The following is a 21,750-nucleotide window of genomic DNA, read 5'->3' as shown; positions in this document are numbered from 1 at the left end:
ATGACTATTCTGATAAACTTGATCATTTTCTAAATTTTTAAATAGTTGGTTTAACATAACGCATCATCAAAGTGTTAACTAACCATTGTGGCTTAGGTAAACACAGAGGAACCTCAGAGCATGTTACATAGTATGGGAATAAATGAATGAATGAGTGAAAAAAATTTTTTTTATCAAGTTCTTACTAGAGGATAGAAGTTGAAAAGCAGTCAGTTCCTGTCCTCTAGTAGTTTATATTCTAATGTGAAAGTCAGCAAGTTAACTAATTGGGAAAGGTATTTTGATTTGAGGAAAGTCATAGAGTTGGAGACTGGACCTCTAGGGCGGTCAACTGATGCACCTACTCTAGAGCCCTTGGTGGTATTGATTTGCTTATTCTCAAAGAAGGAAGTAGAAAATATTAAGGTTGGAACTGGGGTCAAGAAATTGCCTAAGCATGATCTCTAAGAGACTTCACTCCTCTCAGGCAGAAACTCTACAGTTCTATCTTGGAGTATGGAACAGCAGCTAATGGGGTAAAATATAGGGTTAAAGAAATATATTTCCAGGGTAGGAAATGTAGCTAAATGATTTAATTATTCCAGGTGGGGAGAGAGACCTTGGGGAGAGATCTCAGATTTTGAGATCTGGGACCTCATGATGGGAAAGACAAGGCCCTGTAAAAAGGAAACTGTCCTTGGGAGACTTAATCCTCAGTATACCAGGCTATGAGAAGATGTGATGATGAGCCACTCATAGGGAAGACCATAGGGTGGAGAAAAACTGAGGTCAGTTGAAGTAGAGTTACTAGGGGAGGAAGCATCCATCTAGTGGCACCCTGATTCACCTCTCTTATGAAGACTGAACAAAAGGCCTCAGTCATCCATTATTATCACTGTGTCTTTGTTTTGTAGGATTCAGATCAGTCATGAACATGCTACTTTCACCTGGGCAAATAATAATAGTTTATGTTTACATAGAAAGGTTTCCATTTTTTTGGTTTTATTTTTGTCTGGAACTGTGATTTGATTGGTGTAGGAAACTCCTGGGAAAGATATTCCTTCTACTTATACATAGTAACCACAGTTCAGAAACCTATTGTCTCAGGTTACCTTGGAGTCCTGAAAGGTTAAGTGTTTTGCCCAAAACAATGCAACCAATATGTTCGAGATACCTGAAGCTATCTTGCTTGAATTGGAATACTCTGTATCTATTGTATCATCCTTAACAATTTTATAAATAACAGTTTCACACAAGTTTCACAACAAATGTGCATATAACTGCACATTTTGTTCCCATTTTACAGATAAGGAAACCAAAGTTCAGAATGGTTGTGACCTGCCAAGATATCATAGCTATTAAGTGACAGGAAAGTTTTCTGACACTTGATCTAACGTACTTCTAATAGGCTAATGATGCCAATCTCATCTCTGAAAGTTATTATGCTGGAGGAGAATTTAGACAACTGGCCTTTTTTGTTTTAGTCCATTCCCCACCACTTAGTGCCTTCTGAAAATGTGAGTTCCATTATGGATCACTGAGCAAATGTCCAAAGTGACCTCTCTAGAGGAAGTAGAGCCCTTAAAGGAACAAACTCTTGTGAGAATTTGCCCAATTTACATCAATGTAAAAGGAAGGGAAGTCTTTACTAAGCCTAGTGCCAGTGAGTGAATTCTACCCTCATTGTAGAGAGAGATGTGCCAAGTAATCTCTTGATTTTGCCAAGTAATAAGATTTGACCTTCAAGAGATCCATTTAAAGCTTCTGGGGGAGAAAAGATTTATTCATCCAGGCTGCTAAATCTGGCTTTATTTGCCAAGTTTTTGGAGTAAAAAAATAGGTGTATATTGGACAGTTTTTTAGAGGTAGGTTTTAGAGGTTATCAAGTTCAGTCTCATTTTTTTCTGTACAAATATCCTGAAGATTTACATTATTTTCCCAAGGTCATACCTCCACTTAGGAGAAGAGCCAAGATTAGGCTCCTTCTTTTTGACATCTGGATTCAATGCACTTTCATGGATCTTGCCTTTCCCTACTCTTCTTTTTCAGCTGTATTATTACAGCAGATCTATAATTATAATTTTTTGAGAATCTGTAATTCGATTCTTAATTTTTTAAAATTCTCACTTTTTAGAAATAGAAATAAAATTTCAGAAAGGGATGACCTTGGGACTGTTAGATTTCAATGGGCAGGTTGTATGAGATTTCGAACTAAGTCTCAGTATTCCCATCTAAGCCTTCAGGTGTGGGCAACATGTTTTAAACTATGGATAGTTACATAACCTAAGATATGGCCCCTGTCCTTCAGCCTATAAACTTTTGGGGAATTTGAAGGCCTGCCATCCCTGTGTGTGAGACTCTCTCCTGAAAACAAGATCAGTGACTTCATTAGTATAAGAATACCTTCCTCTCTTCAGTGCCTACCACAGTTCCTGGCCCATAGTAGGTGATTAATAAATATTTGATTGATTGACTAGCATAGATTGCAATGCACTTCTGAGGAGTCCTTGCATCACTGTGGATACATAAATAAATAAATCTTTCACCTGGTGGCCAACCTTCTGTTGTCTCCAAATTTAGTTGGGTTTGTCTTTGGACAGTAGCCCACGGTCTGCCACCAGGCTTTTCTAAGCCTTCCTAGCTTGGTGTCACCTGCCATAGCTTGTGTTCCATCTGCTCATCTTTGGAGAATCCAGGCTCACTTCCATGCTATGATGAGGGCATTAGAATGGAACTTTATTTGCTATATCCCATGACCTCTATAGCTGTGGGAAGTACTGTGGGAAGAAATGGAATTAGAAGACAAGCTTCTGTTCATATATTGTAACAGTCATTCTTTTCAGAGGAGGGACTGGGTTTTAAGAAATAAGTCTCCTACTTCTGATTTCTTGCCAATCTGGGTGGTGTCTGAGGACTGTTTCTTCTTTGTAGGGCAAATGTGCTGCTTTCAAACTTCAAATGAATTATTGAATTCATTAAATTTGCCTTTTAAAATCCATCTTGGGGGTAGAGAATGGGGAAAGCAGGAAATTTTCTGTTGATGCAAGAGGACATACCAAGGCAGAGTTCTTCCACTAAACCTGGATGAAGAATTTTGCAGTAAGGAAAAAAAAAATAACCACTGGGCAGAATAGCACAGATTCTAGGATCATGTTTGATTCCTCTGAAACAAAATTTATATTCTCCCAATCTGCTTGCTTTAGAAGAAATTAGGTACTAGAGGAATAGAAACAGGAAGGGAAGGATATCTTATCTATAATGTTATAAAGCTTTCTAATCTTCCTTTAAGTCATGTAAGAAATAAAACTTACTCTGTTATCTACTATAAATGAGGTTCTTTGTGTACCATTAAAATAATTTAAAATTCATTAATACCTATCCCAAAGTTTGCTTAAGTTTCTTTCCTAGACCATTTTCTTGCCACTATACTGTCTCATTCTGGAATTTCTTGCTTATGCATTTGAGCCAACAGATTCTATAAGCAAATTAGCTCAGGTGCCTTGAATACAGAAGGTTCTGACTTTTATTTTAAAAATGTTTGTCCTATGGGGCAGCTAGGTGGTACAGTGGATAGAGCACCAGCCCTGGAGTCAGGAGTGCCTGAGTTCAAATCTTGCCCTCAGACACTTAATAATTACCTAGCTGTGTGGCCTCGGTTAAGCCACTTAACCCCATTGCCTTGCAAAAACCTAAACAAAAGTGTTTATCCTTCAAGAAAGTTAACTTTTACTTGATGGAATTTTTTAAGTGGAATGCTTTCTGGAAGACAGAGTATATTATGAAAACAGTGCTGTTATTTTTATCTCTTAGGTTTGATATATGGAGGAAATGATAGATATGTGGAGGAAAGCCATCAGACCTTAAATTTGAACTAATGAAGTTAAAAAACCCCATCTGAATGACCACCCTTATCTTTGCAGAAACAGCTTAGAAATAGTACTTACCTCCTTCCTTCCTTCCTTCCTTCCTTCCTTCCTTCCTTCCTTCCTTCCTTCCTTCCTTCCTTCCTTCCTTCCTTCCTTCTTTTGTTTCTCTTTTACTCTTTCTTTCTCTCTCACTTTCTTGAAAATTCCTTGAAAATTTGGTAAAACGATAGGAAGTACACAAGCATGAACATAGTTTTGAAAGCCTTTCTAGATGCTTGTTGAACTAGGTGGTGTAGCCAGGATACCTAGCCCCTCACCAAATCAGACTGAGGTCATGGAGCAGATTCAAGTGATTCATGGGCAGACATAAAATAAACTTTTTGGCCCTAAGTGAGAATTTTAGAAAGGGCTTCATCTCCTTGTTCTTTATAAAATAAGTAGATCTCCAAGCCAGAGAGCCTTGTTGTAAAGTCTCCACTGACCCCTCCCCCATCTTAAAGAACTGGGACTGCTTGGATGGTGTTGACACTTCTATCAATCAGTCAACAAGGAACTTACCTCGTGCCAGACACTGTGCTTGCTTGTGTAATAAGTGCTGGGGGTGGGGGGTGGGGTACAAAGAAAGGCAAAAGTATTTCCTCTGCCATAACCAGACTCCATTTCAAGAACTTTATATTCCATGGAATAGGTTTTGGAAAATGTTCTATTAAAATGTTATCTGGGGGCGGCTAGGTGGTGCAGTGGATAAAACACCGGCCCTTGGAGTCAGGAGTACCGGGTTCAAATCTCAGACACTTAATAATTTGTTTTGTTGTTTTTTTTTTAATTAATTTTTATTAAAGATATTATTTGAGTTTTACAATTTTCCCCCCAATCTTGCTTCCCCCCCCCCCCATGGAAAGTACTCTGTCAGTCTTTCCTTTGTTTCCATGTTGTACCTTGATCCAAATTGGGTGTGATGAGAGAGAAATCATATCCTTAAAGAAGAGAAGAGAAGTCTAAGAGGTAACAAGATCAGACAACAAGATATCTGTTTTATTCTAAATTAAAGGGAATAGTCCTTGTACTTTGTTCAAACTCCACAGCTCCTTATCCAGATACAGATAGCACTCTCCTTTGCAGACAGCCCCAAATTGTTCCCGATTGTTGCACTGATGGAATGAGCAAGTCCTTCAAGGTTGAACATCACCCCCATGTTGCTGTTAGGGTGTACAGTGTTTTTCTGGTTCTGCTCATCTCACTCAGCATCAGTTCATGCAAATCTCTCCAGGCTTCCCTGAAATCCCGTCCCTCCTGGTTTCTAATAGAACAATAGTGTTCCATGACATACATATACCACAGTTTTCTAAGCCATTCCCCAATTGAAGGACATTTACTTGATTTCCAATTCTTTGCCACCACAAACAGGGCTGCTATAAATATTTTTGTACAAGTAATGTTTTTACCCCTTTTCCATCATCTCTTCAGGGTATAGACCCAGTAGTGGTATTGCTGGGTCAAAGGGTATGCACATTTTTGTTGCCCTTTGGGCATAGTTCCAAATAGCTCTCCAGAAGGGTTGGATGAGTTCACAGCTCCACCAACAGTGTAATAGTGTCCCAGATTTCCCACAACCCTTCCAACAATGATCATTATTCTTCCTGGTCATATTGTCAGACACCTAATAATTATCCAGCTGCCACTTAACCCCATTTGCCTTGCAAAAACCTAAAAAAAATGTTATCTGCCCTTTGTCTATCTGTAAACTGAGAATAATTTGTTATAGAGATGTTGATAGTAGGCATGTGTAGAAGATACTAATCTGGTTGAGAGTTGCTCCTACAAAGGACTACATAATAGTTTTGCTCTGTTAATTTATTTTGGGGGTACCAAAATAATTAGTAGAGCATTGGGTCTTAGGACCTTGAAATGTCTAACTTCAATTGAAATTCTCTGAGATTATATGATTTCAAACTAAACCTTAGGGATCTTGGAGAAATGGTGGGAATAGCAGAAAGTAATAGAAAAATACTGATAGCCCCAATTGATAACTCCAAATATTCTTAAAGAGGGACATTTCTTGGACAGACTTTACCTCTCCTTAAGCCTGTAGTGGGGAATCACTCACAAGCCTCCACACATCCATTGAGTGGAAGAGAGGAAGTCGTCCGGAACTGTTGAGCACTGGGTTGTATGTGGGTAATTTTGCAAAAATAGATGAAGGATGTGCTTGTCTCATTTTCATAGAATTTAAATTTGTGTTATATGGGGGGGAATTGGTACATGAATGAAAAAGCATTTATTAGGGACTTATTGGGTGTCAGGCTCTCTCCTAGGAACTACAGATAGAAATGCAAAAAATGAAATCATTTCCTGATGGTCTCTGACCTCAAGGAGCTCACCTAATAATAATAATGATGATGATGATGATGATGATGATGATGATGCTTAGCATGTATATAGTACTTTAAAGTTCACTTTATAAATATTATTTCATTCTATTTTTGCACAATGGGAAAGTAAGTGTTTTATCTACAATTCCCAGATCAGAAAATGGAGGCAAATGGAATTTAAGTGGCTTGCCCAGCAGTCACACTGCCAAAAAGTATCATAGGCCATATTTGATCTCAGGTCTTGCTGACTCAGATCTCCATACTCTATCCATTTTACCAGTTATCTGCCTTTATGCTCTTGGATACAATCTAATACTTCTCTTTTATTCATTTTCTACTTTTAGTTAACATATGGGCATATTATATAGACTAAAGGTTAGATGAGTCAAAGATTTGCTAAAATAATTTTTATTGAAAATCTGAGCCTAGAATAGAGGACTTGATAATTTTGAAGAAGGGGGCAGCATTTGAGAAAGAAAAGTTCAGGGTTTTAGGAAGAATGATGACTCAGAGAGACAAAATTAGCAAAAAAGAATGAAAGACACTATACAGGCCTTTGGGAGAACCTTAGAATTTCTGAGCTAAAAGGAACCATTAAAGATCTGACATTATCTAGGACATGAGACTCAGAGATTACATTGTTTGGTGGAGATCACAAAACTAACTAATTCCAGGAGCTAGGACAAGGTCTTGGTTCCTAGTCCCATGTATTTCCCATTAATCACACTGCCTCTATGCTTCAAAAGTAACTGGAGCAGTGACAGAGCACACTAAAAGATGTTAGCTGTTCTAATGCTTTCAACTCATCAGTGTTATGTGGTAGAGTGTCTATGATTGAAAATATAACTTGTTTATCAGTTTGCTAAACTTCTGTATCGTGTTTACTGAATGATCACATTTCAGTCACATTCTCCTTTCCCTAGGGCAACATGCAAGGTTTGTTAGCCTGGGTAGGTCAGGAGCAGAGAGATGCCCTCCCTCTCACTTTGTCCAACAATTTCTGCCATGAGAATTGATATGTTGTTTCCCTCTTTCTTCATTTGATAGAGGACCATATATGGTTGGCAATTTCTATAATGTCACGTAAGATGTCAGGAGACTGGGAAGAATCATTTCTGAGACACTGTCACCTCTCTCCCAGGCCGTTCTCTCCCTTCTGCTGCCTCATGGCAGACAACATGGTGCTAACTGGGACTAGGAACATGATGTGTGTGTGGTATTGTGATATCCTGGCTCATTCCCTTTCCAGCCTCAGAGCATGTGCTGTTCCCTTGTTCCTCCCACATGATGCACAGATCAGGGGAAGGAGGGTCTCTTGTTTCCCCCTGCTGTTTCAGGCTGTTTGTCTGGACTGGGCTGCCCAGCTAGGCACAGTTGTCTCTTGCGGCTTCTACTGCCTTTGCCAGTTCTACTTCCCTCATACGGCCCACTTTTGTGTGGTAGCTCTGTTTCCTAGTAATGTGTGTCTAATTGGAATGTTCTGGGAGGAGACCCACAGTGCCATGAGTGATGGTGATTTTAGGTTGAATCTTAGGGCTCTGAAAAATCCCTTTCTTTTGTCATGGAAAGATTTTAGAATCTAAAAGGAACTTACTCATTCTCTCACCTCCATTACAAATTCAAGTTCTCACTAAATCTAATACAAGAGCATAGCCTGGGTTATTCATGACTCCCCATTCTTTTCCCTGGCAAGTATTAACTTTAGTTAGATTTCACTTGAGGAGAGTAGGAAAAAAGTGGGGGGGGGGGGGAGTTGGTTAGTGTCAGTTAGTAAAGGCTTTGATAGGAGGGAATCTAGAAAATTTTCTAGGAGGATGAGAAGAAAATGAATGAAAACAAATGTTTAAAAAGGTACCTACTATGTGCCAGACACTGCGCTAAGCATTTTATGGATATTATTTCATTTGATCTTCACAACAACCCTGGAAGGTAGATGTTATCATTATCTCTATTTTGTTGTTCTCATTGTTTAGTTATTTCAGTTGCATTCAACTCTACAAATTTGACAAAGAGACTGACATTTCCTTTTCCAGTTTTTTACAAATGAGGAAATTGAATCCAAAAGGTTAAGTAACTTGCCCAGAATCACAAAGCTAGCTTTGTTATCTGAGGCCATATTTGAACTCAAGTCTTCTTGATCCCAGACCTACCCACACTACCATCTGGGTACCTTCTAGGATCTTAGATAAGGTCATGCCATTGATGAACTTAAGCATTTTTTTTAAATTAACTGATTTTCAAATTAAATACAAATTAAGAAAAGAAAAACTAAGAACAAATCCACATGCACAGCAGAATATGAGAGGATTCAACATAAAACACTAAATTTCCATTTCAAGAAAGCCTATGAAATAAATGCTATACATTATTTTCAAAGCAACCCAGCTTTTGTGATTCCTTCTTGGTTTACTTTTGTTCTTTGCTGTACATTTTCTATTTTATCCTATTTTATTTTTCTCCTTACCTCTTCACCCCCTCCCTATAGTTACACAAGAACATATATAAATATTATATATATAAATATACAATACATATATTTACACACACATATATATAAATATATAATACATATATTCACACACACATGTATATTATATATATATGATCATACTATGCATATTCCTAATTGTCAATTCTTTCTCTGAAGATGGATATCTTCTTCCTCTGTAGGAACAAGTCTTTCCATTTTTTCTAAATCAACTAACTCAACATTTCTTACTTATATCACAGTAGTATTTGAAATGATTTTCAAATTGTCTGCATTTCTTTTAATCTTGGTTAATATTTGTCTTATTTATTAAAAAATTTTAATTTAAAAATAATCAAGCATCCATTTTACACTTAAACATGTTCTCATCTTATAATGTAGTTTAAGATCTGGTACTCCTGAATCTACTTCCTCATATTTTTTGCCTTTTAGTTTTTTTGAAATTCTTGACCTTTTCTTCTTTCAAATTAATTTTGTTATTATTTTTTTCCATTGATGAACTTTGAATGAAGAAAGGACAAGAACTTGAAAATGGCATCCTGGTAACATGCTATGAAATTTAGGGATAAGGATTGGACCCATGATTTCTTACCATAGAGGAATCTAGAATTAAGAAATTACTTGTACCAATGAAGATTAGTAGCTTTACTGCAAATAATGATCTTAGTGAACTATGAATGGCACAGATTGATGATAATGATGATGATTACTACTAATAATAGCATTTATTTGGTGGTTTAAGGTTTGCAAAAACCTTTACATGTTATTCTAATAACAATTCTGTAAGGGAGGAACTATTATTATCCCCATTTTACAGATAAGAAAACTAAGAGTAAGAGAAATTTTGCCAGGGATGTCACAGTTAAATATCTAAGGCAGGGTTTGAACTAAAATTAAATCTATTTGAACTCTGCTTCCTCAGAATTACCTAGCCAGTGGGTAGGTATCAGAGGAAAGATTCAACTTCCTGATCTTCTTGACTCTTGAGACTGACTTCCTAACTATTAAACTACACTGCCCTTTATGAAGAGAAGGACGAAACTAAAAATAAGCCCTAAAGAACAGTCCCAGTGGGGCTTACAGTCTTTCTTCTCTAGGGTATCCTTACTTTTCCATTCTTAGAGCCTTCTTGGTGAACATGCAATAGCAAACTGTCAAGTCCTTGGCCTTTAGCAAAAATCTTTAAAGCAGACTGCACTGCTTGGAATGAAAGAATATTAGAAGATTTCATTCCAGAAGGAGGTTTGGACTTCAGCCTATAATCAAAGACTTCTTCCCAAAAAGCCAGACTTAATCCTTATTTGGACTTTACTTACAATAAAACTCCTACTAAGTAGCCCAGGCCCTCTCACCTCTCAAACCTAATGCAAAATGCAATTGTACAAGACTGAGAGAACTGAAGGGGATCCAAGAAGTTCCATTAGCAAACTAGTCCTGTTAGAAGAACTTAATTGTTCAAGGTTCTGGCCTATGTTTTACAGCAATGCCAGTGACATTTCAAGACAAAAATTTGGGTTCTTTGCTGTTAGTAGGATCGATGACCAGATTGGCCTTGTTTTATCTTAATTAATGTCATCCTGAAAATTCCCTTCAAGCATCTCCAAAGTAAATAGAAGCAGGGAGAAACTAGGGTAGCCTCAGTTGCTGTTGTTGTTGTTCAGTCATTTTTGACTTTGTGACCCTATTTTTGGCATATTTTTTGGTGAATTTTCTTGGCAAAGATATTGGAGTGGTTTACCATTTTCTTCTCCAGTTCCTTTTACAAGACAAGGAAACTTAGGCAAAGAGGGTTAAGTGACTTGCCTAGGGTTACATTGTTAATCTGAGGCCAGATTTGCATCCATGAAGATGAATCTACCTGATTCCAAGCCTAGTGTTCCTCCACTGTGGCACTTACCTTCCTTCTTTATACTTTATAATTCCCTCTTTTAACTTCCTCCTTTTATTTCATATGAATACAGAGTAGAAAATAATTTAAGTTTTAGTAGAGTATCTTGACCTCTCTAGAGGAAAGTGCCTATTGAAATTTGACAATTGCCTTTCTGCTTCAGTTTTTTGGAGATAGGTGTAGGGTTAGGAACTATGGATGAGTTCAATTTAGGATTAATTTAAGGAACTACTTCCTAGCAGAGTTGAACCAAAAGTGCATGGGCTATCTTGGGAAGAAGTTCCCTATTCACTAAAGGTTTTCAAACAAAGGCTGCATGACCACTATTCAGGAATGTTGCAGAGGATGCTGTGTCCAGGTACAAGATGCCTTAGATGGCCTCTGTTAAGTGCCTTCTATATCTGAGATTTTGTAAGGAAAGAGTCATAGGCTTATATAGGCCTTTGGTGAGGATGTACTGATGAGTTGTGCTGGTGATAGTGGCAATCACTGTCATTTGGATAGACAGTTGTTTGTTAGCCTGACAAGTTCTAATTAGTCTCTATTAGTCTAATTAGCCTAAGCTACTGCCTTTCCTTCTCTCAGGTTAACATTCTGATATGATTTGGGTCAGGGTCAGCATGTGCCTGCCTGGGGCAGAAACTGTGAGCAGAATCTTAGTGGAGTGGAAGAGGAAATTGTGAATCATATAGACCTTAGGCCCTTTCCTCCTTTTTTCCTTTTTTTTCCTTTATTTTTAAGTTTTTTTGCAAGGCAATGGAGTTAAGTGGCTTGCCCAGGGCCACACAGCTAGATACTTTTAAGTGTCTGAGGCCGAATTTGAACTCAGATACTCCTGACTTCAGACCCAGTGCTCTATTCATTGCACCACCTAGCCACCCCTAGCCCTTTCCTTCTTAACCATTAACCAAGAAGAATGGAATTGAGACAAAGGGTAGTAACTGTACAGTTTAAAGATGAAGAGTTTCCTCCTTTGGTGCTGACCTTGATTCTGAGACAGGTGCCTTGTTCCCTCAAATGAGACTTCTGTTTCTTGTTCTTCTTTATGACGTAGAACAAAAAGTACCAAACTTTAAGAGTTTAGGGTCACTAAAAATGAGTTCAAATTCCGGGTCTTCCATTTATTATCTAGGTGGCCTTGGGCAGGTAATTTAACCTTTAAGTGTCACAGTTCCCTCATCTGTAAAATGATAATGTTGTACTAGATATACAGTTTCTGTGATCCTTTCAGGAGCTAGATTTATGTTCCTGTCACCCCCTCCCCCCCATCCCACCCCCAACCTCTTGCAAAATAAGTTAACATCTTGATAAAGGAAATCTTGACAAAACAAACTGCTGCCTTGGTGGATCACCTGGCTTCTTCCTGTAAAAGGTTCTTTCATTTTCTTCTCTTCCCCTAAAGTAAAAAGGGAAAAAATCATCATTAAAAAGAGCAAATGAATGTTTTAAGACTAATTTATCTGTTCCCCATCAGAAACCTAGAGTAACTTTGTCATCTTAGTTGCATGCTGTCTGGCATTGAGATATGAAGCAGAAATCATGTGGTCACAACCTTTAATTTTATTATTTTAACTTGCCTAACAGTATGATGAAGATTTATGAACATGAGGAAATTATGTGTCATTTAATATTTGTAAAGTACATTCTATTTAATGGCTATTAGAAATGGTAAGACCTCACTTCCTATTAATGTTGTTATTCAAAAGATTGGTTCACTTGTCACAATCAGGAATTTCTTGGGTGAAAAATATAACTTAAGAGTGTGCATGAGACCAGGTTTTGCTTGTGTATTTTTCACAAACCTAAAAAGATGAGTTAATTCTTGAAGAAAATGATATTGAATTTGTATCAGACTCAGCTGCCTTGATCCAACAGACCACCCCAATTTATTTTTTAATTAATTTTTATTAAAGATATTATTTGAGTTTTACAATTTTCCCCCCAATCTTACTTCCCTCCCCCCACCCCCCATGGAAAGCAATCTGTCAGTCTTTACTTTGTTTCCATGTTGTACCCTGATCCAAATTGAGTGTGATGAGAGAGAAATCATATCCTCTCAAAGGGTATGATCAGTTTTATTTCTCTTTGGGCATTGTTCCATATTGTTCTCCAGAATGATTGGTTTAGTTCACAATTTCACTAATAGTGAATAATGTCTCAATAATGTCCCAATCTTCCCATAGTCTCTCTTATATTGATCGTTTTCCTTTTTTTTTATCTTAGTCAATCTAATAGATGTGAGGTGGTACCTCATGGCAATTGATGGTTTTACAGAGTTGCCAGAGGCATTAAAATGTTAAATGACTTGCCCAGAATCTTTTGGACATGATATGATAAAAGTGGAATGTAAGACTAAATCTTCCTGACCTTGAGGCTGACTCTGTATCCAGTACTTCACAGAGCCTATAAATATCATTATCATCAACAACAACAATAACATCACCACCATCATCGTCATCAATCAGTAGGAATAGTAGGAACAGAGTGGTGATTTTGATGATGGTAATAGCAGTATAGCATTCTGTTTAGATATTTTTTCTTTTGCTGGCTTAAATAGAAATGATATGAGAACAAGTTGCTATAATGCTATTATTTATTTATATTCAGTGTTCTGTGGACTGGTACACAGGTGGATAATATAACTGCTTTTTAACTGCTTTTTGTAATTTAATAAAATTATTAGGATTTAAACTTTTCTTCTCTAGTGTCACCAAAAGTATCAGTAAAACTCTTAGTGGCAGGCAGGACCATCAGAAAGATGTATAATGCTTCCTTTTCCCAAATCATTTTTATCTTAACTCTATTTAGGAGAGATAATAATTGATTAAAGACTAGATAAAAACCATAATAAGCTTAAATTGTGTCCCTGAAAAAAATGCTATTTTTATATGAATCACTCGTAACATTGAGTAACAGTATGATTTAAATTTTTTTTTTAAATGTTGCCTTTGTGGACATCAAGAACACTTATGCTTTCACCCTCCTGGGATCTATTTTATGTATTTTCATTATTTCATCAAACCATGAATGCAGAACTGAGTCAAAGAGGTAGTAAATATATCAATACTTTCAAGCAGCTTCTTCGTTAATTATTATAGTGACAATAAATTGCTCTTTATACCCTTGCTCACTCTTTTTGCTCCTTAGTCAATATATTGTTTTCTTGTATTTGTAAAATTTATTAATAATATAAGCTGTCAATGCTTTGTATGAAATATTTTAACATATTATTGACCTTTTGTCAGAGAAATCATTAATGGCCTCAAGCTTTATAATAGATACATGTTGCATTCTTTTAAGGATCAGACATATTTGAAGAGAAATTAGTAAAATGACTTGATGATAATTCTTTCCTCACTGTGAAACTTTAAGGTAGTAATTATAGTTCTTATCCAGCCCCATTAGTTTCCATTTTTTTCATAGGCCAAAATAGAATTTGTCATCTCTCTTATTGTGACTGTTCTGATGTTATTTTAATAATATTTATTTTTCCCATGTAAAGTTGATTTTTAACATTCATTTTTAAATTTTTAGTTTTGAATTTTTTCTCTCTCTCTCACCTCCCCCTTCCCTGAGACAGTTAGCAATCATATATAGGTAATACATGTTTATTCATACAAAACATATAACCATATTAGTCATGTTGTGAAAGAGAACACAGGCTTAAAGAAAAAAACACTCAAATGAAGAAAGTGAAAAATAGTATGTTTTGAATAGTAAGCTTTATGTTTCTCACTTGATCCAACTTACATTTTGGGGGTATGACATTTTCTGTCTTACCTCAGATTTTTCTTTCTTCTCAAGTCTCTGTAGTAAAGTTTTTAAATTGATATTTAATTTTTTGACTTTTTATATTTCCTTAATTCAATAGAATCTAGAATGTCTCATATATTTTTGTGTCCTGCAATGCTTTCTACATTTTTTTTATTATTTATGTCATTTAGATAGTGAAATATTCTTCCCATACCTTTGTACTGTTCTTCAGTATTTTCCATGTCTGTCTTGATGGTGTTTTGTTTTTGTTTTTGTTTTTGTATTTTTTTATATTCACAGATGTTTAATTGCTGAATCAAGTTTTGGGGGTGACCACGGATGCACTAATGGCACATCTCCATACAACTGAATCTTCTAAGTGCATTAAGTTTTAAATATGGCTACAGATGTAGTACTAATGGTACATCCTTAAACTGAACTCTCCAAGTGAATATACCACTGCTATTCACATACTAAGAACATGTCTGTAATCTTTCAATTCAACAAGTCTTTAAAACAGGTACTTAGCAAGTCAGGAGATCCTATCTCCAACTGAATTCCTGCAGTGATGGGATGATCTTTACTCAGTCCTTAGACAATACACTGAAATGCCTTTCAACAGGTTAAAGGCAGTATTTAATGAAATCATTGTAATTAAGTTATTTATGCACAAAGTTAAGGAACTTAAGATGGATTCAATAGGACTGGCCTTTGGACAGGCTGGGGCATAACTCCCTCCCAAGAACAATTCCCCCACCCCCCAAAACCCATAACAGGTAAAAGTCATATGAAATTATTAAGTAGGCTTTCCCCATAGTTTAGTGAAAGAAGCCAGATTTAATTAAAACTTTAAACTTTAAATGTGGGGCACATAGCCCTTGGTTTAAAAAAAAAGTTGCCTAAATCTTTTAAAATAAACATTCAAGTGTGACAGCTTGATTGTAACTAGACTTATGACCAAAACAGAGAGAAGGGATCATTTCTTATCTAAACCCAAGCCTACCTAATCTACATAATTTCTCTATTAGAACAGTCATTCATGATCGAAGTGCTCAGGTCGATAAAATCAATTTAAATAGGGTCGTTATGGTACATGTAAAAAAAGGAAAGAAATCTCATCAGATCCTTTTTAAAATAAATAAGGTGGCAGACAAGCATTACTCGTTGGTGGCCTTCTTTAGGTAGGCTATCAAGTCGGCCCTCGCCCCTTTCTTCTTGATGCCCACGAAGATCATCTTCGTCCCGGGGATGTACTTCTTGGGGTTCTCCAGGTACTCCATCAAGGTGTCCTCTCCCCAGGTGATCCCTTTGTTCTTGGTGGCGTTGGTGTAGGAGAAGTCTGCGGCCTGGCCCATCTTGCGGCCAAAGAGCCTGTGCAGGTTGGGGCCAGTCTTGTGCTTGCCGCCCTTCTCCACCGTGTGGCACTGGGTGCACTTCTGCACAAATATCTTCTTGCCCTTCTCCACGTCTCCCATGGTGGACGACTGCCCGGCTCGGCCCTCTGCGCCTGGGGCTGCCTCTGCCCTTTGGTGGTATTTGACCTCTAACTTTAGGGGTACACATTCCTTATAATTTTAACTTGCCTCTTATGAATCTTGCCATGGCAACAACCCTCACATTTTCTGCTTTTTGAAGGTTTTTAAATGTTTTTATGCTTTTTTTCCCAAACACTATGGGAGAATATGTTCTTCCACAATGCTTGTAAGATAACAGTTCTTTTGAATAATAAGTTCTTCTTTTGGTATATCTTTTTTGCTCATCAGTCAACATATTTTATTTTCATATATTTAGTCTGCTATTGGAATTCACATATTATCAAGATGAAAAATGTGGGTTTTTGGAATTCTCATTGCTTGTCTGTTTCCCTTTCAAAAGTGTTTTGAAACTTTGACATTTTTTAAAAATTTGATATTTTTGCAGTTTGCATTGAATAAAAATTTTCAGTACCTGAAGTCTTTCAGCTTTTCTATCTTCATATTTTAGTAGCTTCTCTGTTTCACTTAATCTAAACTTAGAATTATAGTAATTTTTATAATTGATCCATAACTGGTCAACAGTATGTTATGTGACTTGAAGCTAAGAATACTTTTTATTAAAAGTAATACAGGGACAGCTAAGTGGTACAGTGTATAGAGCACCAGTTCTGGAGTCAGGAGGACCTGAGTTCAAATCTAGCCTCAAACACTTAATAATTACCTAGCTGTGTGACCTTGGGCAAATCACTTAACCCATTGCCTTTAATAAATAAAATTTAAAAATAAAAAATTTAAAAGTTATATAAAGCCCTAACCTCTAGCAGATGAGATCCATTTCCAGTTTTATTGAGATAGTATTCACACTTAATGAAAGTATTCATACTATCTATTTCATTCATTCTCATAGTTTTCCTCATTTAGTAGTTAGTGTCATTTTGCACTGAAGCATTTCCAACAAGTAGATATTTGGTATTTCTAATTTGTTTTGATGTGTCTTGCATCTTGTGATATTACATGAATATGAAACAGCCTCTTTATTCATTGATCCTCAATAGGAACCTAATTTTTCATAATGCTTTTGAGTAGGGTAAGCCTGCAACCCTATGATGCCCCATTTTTTCCCCCCTTTGGCTCTTAAGGGCAGTTATATCTCACTGACTGGAGTCCACCAGAGTCTGGTTCATAGCAGAGTCTGGTCCATAATATTACAGGTTTTCTGCCGGCATTCTATATAAACAGTAATTGTCTTGGGGCACACAAAATCCCAACTGTCCATCATCATGGCTGGTAGGATGCTATTTTTGTCATTGACTCTCTTCCCCTTCTTGACATTAACTGTAGGTTGAACTCTGAAGGAGTTATTATTATTGTTGGTGTTACCTTTAATATTAAAGAATTCAACTAGATGATATGTTTCCTTTCATCTATAGCATTCTATACTCTGTGAGTTGCAAGTTACCTCAGCCTTCTGAAAGCATTACTACATAGAGTAAAAGCATGATCTGTAGCACAGTCTATTAGAGTTGATGGTATAAAGACAAAGCTTTACTTTTGTGTAGCAATTTGTCCTTTCCATAATATTTTCATATCCATAATCTTCTTTGATTTTAGTCTTGTCCCAGGATAGCATCAATAATTAAAATTCCTCACATTTAATAAAGTGCTTTAGGGTATGCAAAGAATTTTGCATCTATTATCTCATCTGATCCCTGCAACAGTCCTGTGAGGTGGGTGCTATTTTAATTCTCATTTAACAAAGGAGTAGCCTGCATCTCTGTGAGGTTTGTGGATCATGTAATGTAATTAGTTAATATATGTGTCAGAATTTGAACCCAGGTCCTCTTTTTTTCTTAGTTGTATTTTTTCCAAAAAGGTGTAAAAATAATTTTCAGGGGGCAGCTAGGTGGTGCAGTGGATAGAGCACTAGCCCTGGAGTCAGGAATACTTGAGTTCAAATCTTGCCTCAGACACTTAATAATTATCTAGCTGTGTGGCCTTGGGCAAGTCACTAACCCCATTGCCTTGCAAAAACCTAAAAAAAATAATTTTCAGCATTCATTTTTGTAAGATTTTTAAGTTCCACACCTTACTCCCTCCCCCTTCCCAAAGAGAGCAAGAAATCTGATCTAGGTTATACATGTACACTTATGTTAAACACATTTCTATTGGTAATGCTGAGAAAGAAGAATCGGAACAAAAGGAAAAAAACATAAGAATGAAAAAATAAAAATATTTAAGTAGAAATAGTATGCTTAGTTTGTATTCAGACTCCAAAGTTCTTTCTCTGGATGAATATGGAATTTTCTAAGACAAGTCTTTTAGAATGGTCTTTGATCATTGTTCTACTGAAGAGAGTTTAGTCCATCATAGTTGATCATCATACTATGTTCTCCTGGTTCTCTCCCATCGTGTAGCATCAGTTCCTTTAAATCTTTCCAGGTTTTTTCTTTTTGAAATTTACAGACTCATTATTTCTTATAGCACAATATTATTCTATGCTTTCATATACCACAACTTTTTCAATCATTTCCCCAACTGATGGTAATACCTCTATCTGCCTCTACAAAAAGGAACCCAGGTCTTTTTGACTACAAATGCTATGTTTTATTTACTATACCAGGCTGCTCATTCAATTTGAATTCATTCAAATGAAGTATTTTTGATAGACTAAATAAAAATTATTTTTTGATATTTTTTAGTCATATCCATCTCTTTGTGATCCCATTTGGATTTTTCTTAGAAAATATACTGAATAGTTTGCCATTTTCTTCTCCAGTTCATTTGACAGATGAGAAAACTTCATCAAACCGGATTAAGTGACTTTCCCAGGGTCACACAGCTAGTAAGTATGTAAGACCAGACTTTAACTCAGTAAAATGAGTCTTTTTGGCTACAGACTCTATTCACTGTGCTACTAGCTGGTGAAACATTTATTAAGCATACACTATGTACAAAGCATTCTATCAATTCTAAACTACATTTCCCTAAAATATTTAATTTTTATGGGGTTGGAGGAGACAAAGAACAGAGATTGCCTGAAGACTAAATTATGTGTTTACATGTGTGAAGATTCTTATAAAGCTCTATGATCTAAGGAAAATAATTTCTGGGCCTGAGTTTGCTTACCTGCAAACCAAAAGTATTGCATTACACAGATGTCTATAAGGTCCTTTCCAGTCCTAATATTTCTCATGTAGCACTTTAAGATTTGTACAACATTTTCCCCATGATTACCTTGTGGAATTTAGTTATACATTGTTATGTGAGGAAATTGAAAGGTAAAATGACTTTTCAAGATAACACAGTAAGTATCAGAGCTGTAGTTTCACCCCCATCGTCATATGTTGAGTGAAATGGTCCTTTACTCTAGGCTGTTCTATCTTCTATAGTAAGTAATAGTAAGCAATTTTGATCTTAACTAATATGATAATAATTTTTCAATCATGTCAGTTTTCCTCCTAAGTACCTACCCAAGGTTTTAACTGTTCCTAAATTCCCAAAGTTGTCAGTTGTTCCCTATAATTATACCAGATTTACTCTTAGAGACCTCCTTCTCTCTGTTCTTGGAATTTTCTGAGCTCATCTATACTTATGGCCTTGGCAGTTTGATTAATGAGAGTAGTAGTTGGCCTTATAAGATTGCCAAAATATATATCTCCTAAAATCTCAAGAACTGGTCCCTCAAAATTGCTGCCAATAAATGGTCTCTTGATGCTAATGTGTTAAAGTCAATCCTATTTCTACTCCAGGGTAATTGTGACAAGTTTGCATGGAAGATATATTTCCGGCATTCTCTCCCTGTAGGGTCTCAAGAACATTCTGGGTTTTTTTTTTGTTTTGTTTTGTTTTTTACTTAGTGAGGTCTAAGGAGTCGTTCTTCTTGTTTGTCCTTTATTGCAGAGGGGCAATGACATCACGAGGGTGATGTGATTTTTAGCCTCAGTTTCTTCTCCAGAGTCATCAGAATCCAGTGGCAAGACAAGAATCAAGATGACTGGCAATGACCCAGGATGTGATATATCTCTGAGTAGTACTATTTGACAAATTACTAATAAAAATGATGAATGATTATGGTGCTGATGGTAATGATGATGATAATGATAGTAGTAATAGTATAGATAGGAAGCAAAGAATAGCCACAGCACCTGGAGGGCCACCACATTGGAGTTTTCCATTTTGTCTTTCTTACCTTTTCTCTCATTGCTAACCTAGAAGACTTTTCTCCCAGGGCAAGGATCATAGCTGAACTTGAAACACACAATAGTGGCTTCTGCTCTAGATATGATATCTCTCTCAAGGCAGTTTCTGGCCAAATGCCAGTACAAGTTTAACTCAAGCAAACCCACAAATATTTTCTTTGACATGTGGAGCCCACAGTTGAGAAATTTAGATTGTCTTCCTACTTAGCCCTCCCCCAGCCCTTTTCTAAGGGAAAGCAGAAGCAGTTGTAACGGGTCATAACAAGACTTGTAAGGTAAAACTCCTACAGACTGAATTTCCTGTTCCTACTACTAAGGGTATTCTGAGAGAATCACAAAATCATATGACCAGATTCACTACAAACTGAAGCTATCTGACCTCAGCTAGGCTGTCACAGATTTTTTTTTCTTCTCCTACTAACCCTCTGTTCAATTCCCTTTTGTGATAGTTGCTGATGTCTTTTAATTTTCTTCAAGAATCCAACCTTAACATCATCTTGACAGTCTCATCATATGACCTCCCCTTCTTGTTTATTGAGAAAAGCAAGCCCATTTGAAAGTACTGGCCTCAGAATAAGGAGGGACTTGGCTGTAATACTTGCTACCTTTGTAAGTGTGAGTAGGTCACTTAATCTAAGTCTTAGTTTCCTCATCTGTAAAATATGAACCTATCTCACACGGATGCTAGAATCAAGTAAGATAATGTATAGATACTGTGTTTTGTACACTTAAAAATGCTTTATGATTATTTTCATCTCATTTCAAACCTATATATGTATATATATTGCATGATAGAATATAAGTTCCTTGAGGGTAGAAACTATTTCTCTTTTCCTCTGCCCTGAAACACCTAGTTCAGCGCAAGATGCATACAGGGATTTAATAACAATTGATTGATTGTCATAGAATTTTGATTTCTTCAATTAGGCATCTATATTTTCCAAACTTTTCATTTACTGTAAGTTGAAGATCATGAGCATTCACTATGACAATAGCTATACTTCATTCTTAAATTTTGAGGGTTCAAGTAATTGGGGATAACAATTTTATCTGTAATGATGATCCACATTGAAAATAGTTTATTTGTGAATCGTCTTAATTATTTTTGTGATTTGTATTTGTTTGTATGACAATTTGTTGCTTGTTAGTTTGTAAAGGATAGTGAGTTTCTGGTGCATAATTCTTGTTACTTGATTACATATTTTTCAGTATTTGGTATGTGCTAAATTTTTTTAATGTGCAATAATAAGTTTCACAGTTTTTGTAATTTTCTTGCAAAATCTGTATAATTTAGCATGTCAAGTCTCTTTAAAGATGACCTTTCTGCAATTTCTGGTGTCAGTATGGTATAATTTCTGTAATTCTTATATAAACAGCTTCCCTTCATCTCACTTAGTTTTCCTGTCATCATACATTATTTTCCCCTTTTCTTTTGAAACTATTTCTGCCTAGTTTTACTTTCCAAACTAAACATATGTTCTTGATCATATCTCATTCCCTTTCCTAAAATTCCTTCCTAATTCTCCTCATGATTGTTTTCTTTTTCTTTTTCTTTTAATATTTATTTATTCTCTTTTTTGTGCAAATAATGTTTTTTATACATTAATAAAATATTCTTGTTTAAGAGTAAACCTCCCCCACAAAATATAGACTCACTTGAGCGATAAAGTAAAGGGGAGAGAAAAAAATTAAAATTTAAAAAAAAAATAGTAATAATTGTAGGTGTGGCC

General features: G+C 36.2%; 1 protein-coding gene and 1 pseudogene across 2 annotated transcripts in view; one reads left to right on the top strand and one right to left on the bottom strand.

Annotated features, from left to right (window-relative positions):
* Positions 1 to 21,750, top strand: part of PGBD5 (piggyBac transposable element derived 5) — a 174,633-nt gene that overhangs the window by 19,765 nt on the left and 133,118 nt on the right. The gene's annotated exons all lie outside the window — the stretch shown is intronic.
* On the bottom strand, positions 15,504 to 15,821 carry LOC141513323 (cytochrome c, somatic pseudogene; annotated as a pseudogene).

Source organism: Macrotis lagotis, chromosome 2, assembly GCF_037893015.1.
Source record: "Macrotis lagotis isolate mMagLag1 chromosome 2, bilby.v1.9.chrom.fasta, whole genome shotgun sequence".
NCBI classification, from domain to species: domain Eukaryota; kingdom Metazoa; phylum Chordata; class Mammalia; order Peramelemorphia; family Peramelidae; genus Macrotis; species Macrotis lagotis.
This window is presented reverse-complemented; position numbering and strand designations above follow the sequence as displayed.